Source organism: Tympanuchus pallidicinctus, unplaced genomic scaffold (assembly GCF_026119805.1).
Source record: "Tympanuchus pallidicinctus isolate F22 unplaced genomic scaffold, pur_lepc_1.0 scaffold22, whole genome shotgun sequence".
NCBI lineage: Eukaryota > Metazoa > Chordata > Aves > Galliformes > Phasianidae > Tympanuchus > Tympanuchus pallidicinctus.
In genome coordinates this window covers 10,034-19,523 of record NW_026294739.1, presented here as the reverse complement: position 1 = coordinate 19,523, position 9,490 = coordinate 10,034, and positions in this window count along the sequence as shown.

The window sequence follows — 9,490 nt, the reverse complement described above, 5'->3', positions numbered from 1 at the left end:
TTTGACCGTATTCCATATATTTAACCACATGTCTTTGCCCCAGATCGGTTGGGTGTGGATAGTCCATTCCTGGGTGGCCCACTGTGCAATCCAAAGAGTGAGCCCCAGTATACAGCCCAACTAATCTGTGTAGATGTTCAGGATACCATCACCGGGTTCCTTGGTTATAACCATCCACACTGCTCGCAGTTCTGCCCATTGGCTGCTCTGACCATCCCCCTCGTCGAACCAGATTGTCTTGGTGGAAGGATGGTATGCTATTGCTCTCCACTTGCTCGGGTTGCCCTTGCTGGACCCGTCTGTGTACCAGGCATCTTCAGGGATAGGATATTTTCCCTCCTGAACAGGACTCTTCTCTGGTGGAGCGACCAGTATTTCTTTTGGTGCATCACTGTGATACGTAACTGGGCCTAGGATCTTCTGGAGTTCTTCTTTCAAGGGTGATGAAGACAGACTGCTCCTTTGGCTGAGATAGGCAACCCATCGTGCCACTGTTTGTGCTTGGGCCACTCCTGTCTTAGGAAGGTGGGTCAGATCTTTCATCCACCCCTGAATTGGCAGAGTGGTCTTGACTATAACTGCAGCTGTTTGAGTTATTGGCTCTACTGCCTGTAATGCCGAATAGGCTTTTTCAATCATACTGTGTCTTTCTTCTACTCCATGCCAAACCTGAGACTAGAAACCAATGGGGGTCCAAACAGAGCTCTGGCGTTGCCACAGGCCCCAACCGAAGCCGTCTTGAGTAATATGAACGTCCAAACTCTGCTGGGAGGGTAGGATCGAATACACCCAATGCCTGAGCTTGTTTAACTGCCAGTTTTGCTTGTTGGAAAGCATCCTGTTCGGTTTTCCCCCAGTCCCATAGCTGCCCCTTTTTTGTGAGTCTGTATAGTGGCCTTAGCAGCTGCGCTAGGTGAGGTATAAAGGAACGCCAATAACCCAATATACCTAGAAACTCCTGCAGCTGCTTTGATGTTGTAGGGACTGGAAACGCCTGAACCTTATCTATAACAGCACTGGGTAGCACTTTGGTCTTTCCTGACCAAACCACCCCCAGGAATTTTACGGACAGGCCTGGACCTTGCACCTTTTGGGGATTTGTAGCCCACCCCCTCCGTTGTAAATAGGCGGTTAATGAATCTGCTGCCTGTCCTACTGCCTCCAGTGAGTCGGATGTCAACAGGAGATCATCAATATAACGATATAGGTTAACATCATCAGGTTTTCCCCAATCAGCCAGGTCACGCGCCACTAGACTGTGACAATATGTTGGTGAATGCACGTACCCCTGTGGCAGGACCTGAAAGGTCCACTGCCTGCCTCCCCACGTAAATGCAAATTGATCTTGTGATTCCTCAGCAATTGGAATACTGAAGAATGCATCTGCTAGATCTAGGACACAATGATAGGTTTTTATCTCCCTACTCAATGTGTCCATTAGGGAGGCAATATTGGATACGGCCGCATGAATAGACGGTGTGACCATATTTAATTCTCTGTAATCCACTGTCATCCTCCATGTGCCATCCGACTTTCGCACTGGCCATATGGGGGAGTTATATGGGCTGTGTGCAGGTCTTATAATACCCACTTTTTCTAATTCCTGCACCGTTCTCGATATTTCATCTTGCCCACCCAGGAGTCTATACTGTCTGACGCGGTTTCGGCAGGCAAACAGGCCCATGTTTCGCATGGCCTCTTAATATTGCCTGCACCGCCCAGATACTGATACAACTTTGTCGAAGTCTGAACTCTCCCACAGTTGTTTGGAGAGCCAGACCCCATAGAATATCTATGCCCAGGATGTATTCTTGGACTGGGGCAATAGACACCTTGTACTCCCGGGGTGGGAGATGCTCAACCCCCAATTTTAACCACGTTTGGGTGACAGGAATAGTCTGTCCCCCAAAACCACCAATCATCACTCTGTCGCCATCAAATTTTCCCGGATCTCCATAGATAATTGATGTTTCTGCTCCCGTATCTACCAATGCCATCACTCTCTGAATACTTTTTCGGGACCAATAAATCGTTAATTCTACATAGGGCCTCCGGTCCCATCTGGAGGCCCTACGGGGACTAACATCCCTTGTCACTCCATGAATTGTGCTAGGGCCAATTCTTTTGCTTCCAACGGCTCAGGCATTGTGGCCCGAGACACCTGAGGTGGCTTTTTTTTTTCCTATTTGAAACAATAAGATCTTCTAGGTTCCATGTTGTTGTTGGAACCCTCTCTGTAGCTCTTACCCTTGATTTCTTAGGGTAGCTCTGGAATTTTTGATTGTCCTTTAGTTGTCTCCAGAGCTGGAGAAGGACATGGTTGGGCTGGCGGTCGATCTTAGCAAATTGGACCCCAGCCCGAATTAAATCATTAAACATCTGTTTTTGGGATACCATTATGGGTCCCGATGGAGGAGCTCGAGTAGCCAGCATTTTGGTTTTATTTACCGGCAGGACCTCTGCTTCTTCCAAAAACCGAATATTGCGCCTAGTCCGCAGGCGTTCTGTTTCTCCCAAGTTGGCAACTAACTGGGCAGCCTGCTGGACTACGGCTTCTGACGCTACAAGGGGATTTAATATGGAGACTAGGGTGCCATACAGATGGGAGGGAGCTTGCTGTAAAATTAAATCTCTCATCCCTGCTGAAAATTTAACCATACCAGGGCCATCAAATGTATCTTCATAGATGGCCTCTCTTACACCCAGTTCGCGGATATAATTTTGAAGGTCCTCCATGGAGGACCACATGCCTGTATGTAAAGGTATGTCCAATTTATTCGGCCATACCATACGGCAGGCCGCCATTAACCATTCTAGTATAGAATGGTTCTCATCACAATATTGATTACCCACGTATAACCTCTGTCTGAGAGCAGGATGGATGGTCATGGTGGCCAACTTAGCTATTTCTGGGCCATTCACCAAGACGCTTTCTGCCCCAGAATCCCATAGTCTCAATAACCAAGCTGGCACACTTTCTCTAGGCTTCTGCCGAAATCACTGTACTGAGTCCATCAATTCTGTTGCTGTGTGTGGCCGAGCTGTTACGTGTAAATGAGTCTGGGCAGGAGGCCATTGATCAGGCAGCACCCCGCCGGTCTGTCCTGTACTTTTTTTGTTTTCTGGGTTATGACAGGATGGACTTCCAGTGGATCAGTCAGAATTGGACATTCAAGGTCTGATTTGGATTTCTTGTTCTCTTGATCAACGAAGTCTGTTGATTCAGGAGTCTGGTCATCATTTATTGAAATGTTACGAATTTGTCCTACGGGAAGATGTAGAATTGGCTTCTTCCCTGTTAAAATACCAAGTTCGTTCTCCAGCTTTTCAATGCGGTCTTTCAAAAGCTGATTTTCAGTTTCTAAAGTATTATTTCTTATATCCGCATGATTTAAGGCAGTTAATAGAGGCCATGCCACCATGGAGAAAGCCAATTGTCTTTCTTTAGTGCTAAGGATATCCTTGCCAAGTCCTTGAAAATAGTCCACCATGCGATATGGGAAGATATTGCCCATAACACGTAAGGGACCCCATTTTTCAATGGTAACAGCTAACTCATAATAAGGGGATCCCTCAAATCCTGGGATCTGCCCTGGAATCATTTTTTCTAGAGGAGTATTGTTCTCCTCCTTGACCCATTTATAGAAATTCCAAAGAAAAGACAAGATGTTAATTTTAGTATATTCAGCCTGCCTGGCTCGCCAAGTGTATAACCAACGGATATCAAGATGTTACAATTGTATAATCAATGGATATCAAGATGTTACAATATAATCAAGAGAGTTAGGCAAAGTGGATAATGATAACAAAAGGGAACAAAATGGGAGGCTTACCCTTCAGCTGGGCTCACCACAAAACACTAATAGAGGCAATCTCCAGAAGAGATCCTTGCCCTCTGGTAGCCAGCTCTTAAATAGGTCTAGGAGGGGTGGAGCCAGGCTCCATCCCTTCCAGCAGCACTGGTGAATTGCCTTCACCTGTGCTCCTCTGGCTGACTCATGGCTCTCCTCAGGTGATCAATCAGAGGTTCAGGCCGTGATTCAGTAGTTCCCATACAGCTACACCCCTCACCAAGTGCTCAATCACTGTTTTAGGTTGTGACCTCACAGTTCTCATACAGCCATGAAACAACAGAAAAAAGAACACATCACCCCATGGTCACTGTGCATCACCCCATGTTGCATTGTGGGTGCTTTCAATGTCAATTTATTTTACTGTTCTCACAAAAACGTTGTACAGAAGACTGCAATACTGAAGAGTGAGATTCAATTTCCAGTCAACTACTTTCCTGAACATAGGTGTCCTTATGTCGGTGTCCACATGGGAGCTAGGAACTTGACTCAGGTCCCCACATAAAGGCACCTGATGAAAGTTGAGGTGCTGCAGGGTGCTCCTTGCTTCCTGCTGCTGGTACAGACAAGTCTGGGTGTCTCTGGAGCTGCCTGTCACATTCAGCAGTCCTGTATGTCCTGAACTGCTGCACAGTTCTGTGCACTTTTAAGGCCGTGCTGTTGGATAAGGTGATGAGAGCACTTGACCAGTATAGGACAATACAGGAACACAGGATTCAGTCTTGTCTTGAGACTTTGGAGAGAAGAAATAAAAGTCAGCTTCAAATAGGCCCAGAACTGGGAAAGGGTCTTCCATCCCAGGCAGATCCTACTGATGAATTGCTCAGCGTAGAGTTGTCTCACGCTCATAGTGAGGAAACATCAAGAGGAGCAAAGCTGAAAGCCTCATGGTCAGGGGCTTTGCCTGAAAGACAGTTAAATGTTAATCTGCTTAGATTAACACAAATTACTTTGCTCCGATTCCCCAGAGAATGCAAGATCCTGGCCAAAATGCAGTGCAAGGAACAGCTGTGCACTGCAGTAGAACCTATTTGACGGTAAATCTGGATTTCTCACCTGTAAGATGAAATAGACAAATGCTCATAAAAGAAAGCACTTCAGAAATGTTTAAAATGTGTATATCGTGGATGTGAAGTCATAGAGCCCCATGACATCCAATTCTCCAAGTTTAACATTTGCGTAATTAGTCTCTAGACTAATGTTACTAGATTGCCAACAATAATAATTACAGATCTGTACTAGTACCAATGAGGCAACCAGGTGATTCAGTTCATCAGCTGGAAGCTACTCTTCTGTCAGAGGTAGGTTGTATGCTGCCCATAAGAAAAGAATGTATATTAAGCTGGCTAGTTTACCCAGAATATCAGTGATTAAACAGATGCTCTTCAAGGTTTCTTTGAGTAGATGTGTGTGTGGAAGATACACATGAACACAGAAATCTTTTAAGGATACGAAGAATATATTAAAATTCCACATGTACAAAGCTAAATATAACTGAATTGTTGTATCTGGTATTTTCTGTTCTCACATCAGGACCAACTGCAAGTAGAGTTCAGTATTTCACTGCTAACTGTAATGTCAGAACCTTGAGAAACTCAACAAATCAATCAACAGAATTATGCTCTCCTTTTAATATAGCTGTCCCTCCTTGATGATAGCAGAGAAGGGACAGTTTGCATTAGTGTTTAATCAGTAGGTCCCCTGACTTGGTCTTGAAATGTCAGTTCTTAGTCCCCCTTGCCTTGAAAAATGAAGATACTGGAATTTGGTGTAACTCCTTTGTGTGAGAGGTACAGTCCTTCTCCCAGTATTTGCCTCATGGAAGGGCTTGCTCATAACCCATAGTGTAGTGCTCATAACCTCAGGTAGCGCAGTGAGTCTTGACAGAAGACTCAGTGGTAAACTCAGAAGTTTTCTCTGTTTATTTTCTTCAACCTTAAACACATTAATTTTTAGTCATTTTATTTAAACCTTGGTTTTGAGAAAATGTTACCAGTAAAACCTGGTCAGGAAAAAAGCATGATAAAATTATTCACTCTGCTAAAAGTTTTCAAATTATGAAGGTGAATGAAATCCCATATATTTGAAGTTTCATTAGAAATACCCAAGCATTTTCCTTCCTACCCTGATATGCCTTAACCTAGAGGTGGCAATTAAGTATTTGTTATCCTACAAAAGGAGGTTGAGTATGAAATGAGAAATCTGTCAATTTCTAATGGCATTTCTGTACGCCTTGTGGTGAAAGTGGTGAAGACGGATGAAAGGCAAGTAGGTTGGTATATTAAATGATCATTCTTCACCCTGAATAGCAATTTCATGCACTTTGAATCCAAGAATTAGAGCCTCTTGTTTTGTAACTTGTAACACAGCACAGTAACTCCTAAGCTAATTTCTTAAAGGCTCATCTGTAGTCTTAGCTGATTATCTTCCCACAGTGAAATGTTTGGGATGGAAGACAGCAGCAAGTAGAGATCGCTGATTTATTTGATTGCAGCCATTATGGCTACCCTAGGAGGACTTGTAAGCAAATTCTGTTTTCCATGTATTCAAGCTAGAGTGAACCTTTGCTCCAACTGTACTAAATGTAACTATGTGAAGTGCTTGTTAGTGTATCAGTAGTAAGGGTGAGCACTCTATTCAGAGTCACTGCAGTCAAAGACTTGCAGGTAGTTTTCAGAGTTCAAGACAAATGGCTCCGTGGGCATGTTGCCCAGCCACGGTCCCTCATGCATCCCTACTGGTGGACTGCCAGAGTGCCCTGTGCTTCCCTTTCAGCTTCTGCACCTTTGTTTCCTTCTCAGGGAATCGGGGTAAGAGATGAAAGGCAGAGATAACATGCAGAGTGCTTTGCCCACCTGTATTTTCTGGAGAAGTGCCTTCAGATGTCTTGGCACAAGTTTTCCCTAATGATTTCATAGTGCTTTGGATATGGCTGCAGACTAGCACTGTAGGCCAACTTTGAACACACAACATAAAGTTAATGTAGGTGCCCTGCTCACAAAGAAGCAAAACTGCTTCTGACAGATTCTTGGAGATAGCAGGCAAAGTATTCACAGGTAGACCAGTAATCACAGAAAGAAAAATTGTGCTCACCCAACTAGTGAAGGGCTATGGCTACATGGCTACACAGCACTCCGTCACAGGAAGCAGCCTCGGTCCAAGAGACACTCTCTTGTCTTGGTTTTATGTTTTTTGGTCAGTATTCCACACCATCACATCTCGCAGTGCACTGGAGTTAAATGGCAGTGCACTGCCGTTCTGTGGCTTGTCAACATTTCTGGTTTCCTGGTCTCAGAAGACAAGAGTGAACTACAACTCCCAGAGGACTTCGTTGTTCCATTTCCATTCGAACAAACAGATAAAATGACGGAGTCTCAAGACTGTCTCTCTTTGCTGTCTGTGCTCCTGGCTGTCTCACCTGTAGCATTAGAGTAAGGAATGCAGTTTTGTAAACTCTCTCCTATTTTATTGATGAGCTTCAAATCCCATCATATTCTATTATCGTACATTCCGCTATTATATTTTGTAAATTAAGTTTTTCCCTTAGTTCACTGCTGCTGGTTTTCTTGCCTAGGCCTACCTTCCCCCACTCTTTTCTCTTCTCAGTCCGTAGATCCCTTAGCTTCCTATCACCAAACCTGGCCAAACTACAACAGCTTTCTTCAGTCACTGGCCCTTACAGGAGCCCAGGCTAACAGAAGCGGTCTTATTTTCTGGAGAACTTTTCTGTTATTTTGTTTTTCTTTCAGGAACTGTGCAAGCTTTGGGTAGCAATGTCATGGTAGCGAAAGGAGAACATGTGAACTTACCAACAGGCAGGACACAGTGCCACCTGCAGAGCTGACTTCAGACAGAGCACAGAGGGCACCTGAAGAATATGGGATAGGGCATAGTGGATATAGCTCATCTTGCTGGAGGATCATTAGATGAGGTAATTGCAGGTAGAAGGTAAAGGAGTTTACACTGGACAGCAGGGATTTATCTGAGCATCAGCTTAGTAAAGGCTGTGCAGAATATCTCATCGTGCCAACCTAGCTTCTCCCCATCTCACTTTTGAGCATTGCACAGACTTTTTGACATGCTGTACGTTCTGACATGGTGGGACTCAATAGTCAGGAACCAGAGGAGACAGACCATACCCTCTCAACCCACTTGGAGGGTTTGGTTTGGAAATGTCTTGGGCTGATGCAAGTGAACTCTGAACCACTCAGGAAATAATTTTTGCTACTGTATCTTCAGTTAGTGAGCAGGTGTAGCTTGTGAGCTCTCAGGGTCAAATCAGATAGTATTCAGGAAAAGCAGCATTACCTTTAGGTGAGGGTGGAGCCGCTCATGTGATTAAGTTCTGAAGTGTGATCTAAACTACTTAAAAGTAAACTCCAGGTTGAATGAATATAGCTTCACATAAAAAATGAAGATGCGCAATTGCTTAAAACACAACAGTCTTGAAAAATACAGCTCTCTAGGTGTTAGATTCTTATGTCTTATGTCTTTATAGGGGAAAGAAATGGTGTGATTCCTAGTGATTTGATCTGGGAACATCCAAAGGTACAAAAGGAGTAATTTCAGAGAATTTCAGTTGGAATCACAGAATCACTGATTCTGTGAATACTTCACTGTTCCATTTCCATTTTCTGTTTAGAAGGAAAGAGAAAACTGGGAGTCATGAGACTTCTATTTCTGCTTGGCTCTGCAGTGTATGCTCCCTAGCTGTCCCACCTTCAACATTAGAGTAAGGCCTTCAGTTTTGGACAATCTCTCTCCTGTTTATTTGGTTTATTAGCTACAATTCCAATTGTATTGTGCTATATTGCATTCTCTCACATTGTGCTATAATATCTAGTAAATAAATTTTCCCCCTTAGCTCGTTGCTGCTGTTTTGTTTTTAGACCCATCACAGGGCATGGGTCCATGGGTCCCCCTGTGCCATTTAGTCAAGGATCCGGGTCGAACCAGGCCAGAGCTGTGACCATGCTGTATCTGAATAACCGTGTAAAAGGCACTAAGTGCACTGAGTAGGATTTCTGCTCCTCCGTACATTTTTGGTGAGTTTGTAATATAGAGTTGGTTGTATTGAAACGGAGATTAATTGTAACTTTCCTAAAATCAGAATGCTGTAATGTCATAATTCCAAAGATGCTCACTGTATGTTTCCCATTTACAAGTATTTATAGCTGACCTACTGTTACTGAATCCTTGCTAATTTTATATTTACTTTTATTCTTTAAAAGATACAACTGTTAAGTGAGAAGATGAATTGTACTCTGCAGAGAAGAAAGACAATTTTCTTTGTATGAATGGCAGAACAGCCCCATGGCAGGATTTGTAGGGTGAGTTAATACCTTTTTCTGGACTAACTTCTCGCATAGAGAAGACACGAAAGCTGCTTGCAGTTCTGAAATGGGGGATGTATGGCAGAATAATTAATATTGACCTTCAAAGGTAAATACAGACTGAGAACAGTTGTAATGTTTATAAATATCTGGTTTATTGTAAGGTTTATAAATACCTGAGGTGTGGGGGCCATAGTAGTGAGGCCAGTCTCTTTTCAGTGGTACTTGGAAACAGGACAAGGGGAAACAGACATAAGCTGCAGCATAGGAAGTTCCACATGAATGTGTGCAAGAACTTCTTTAGGT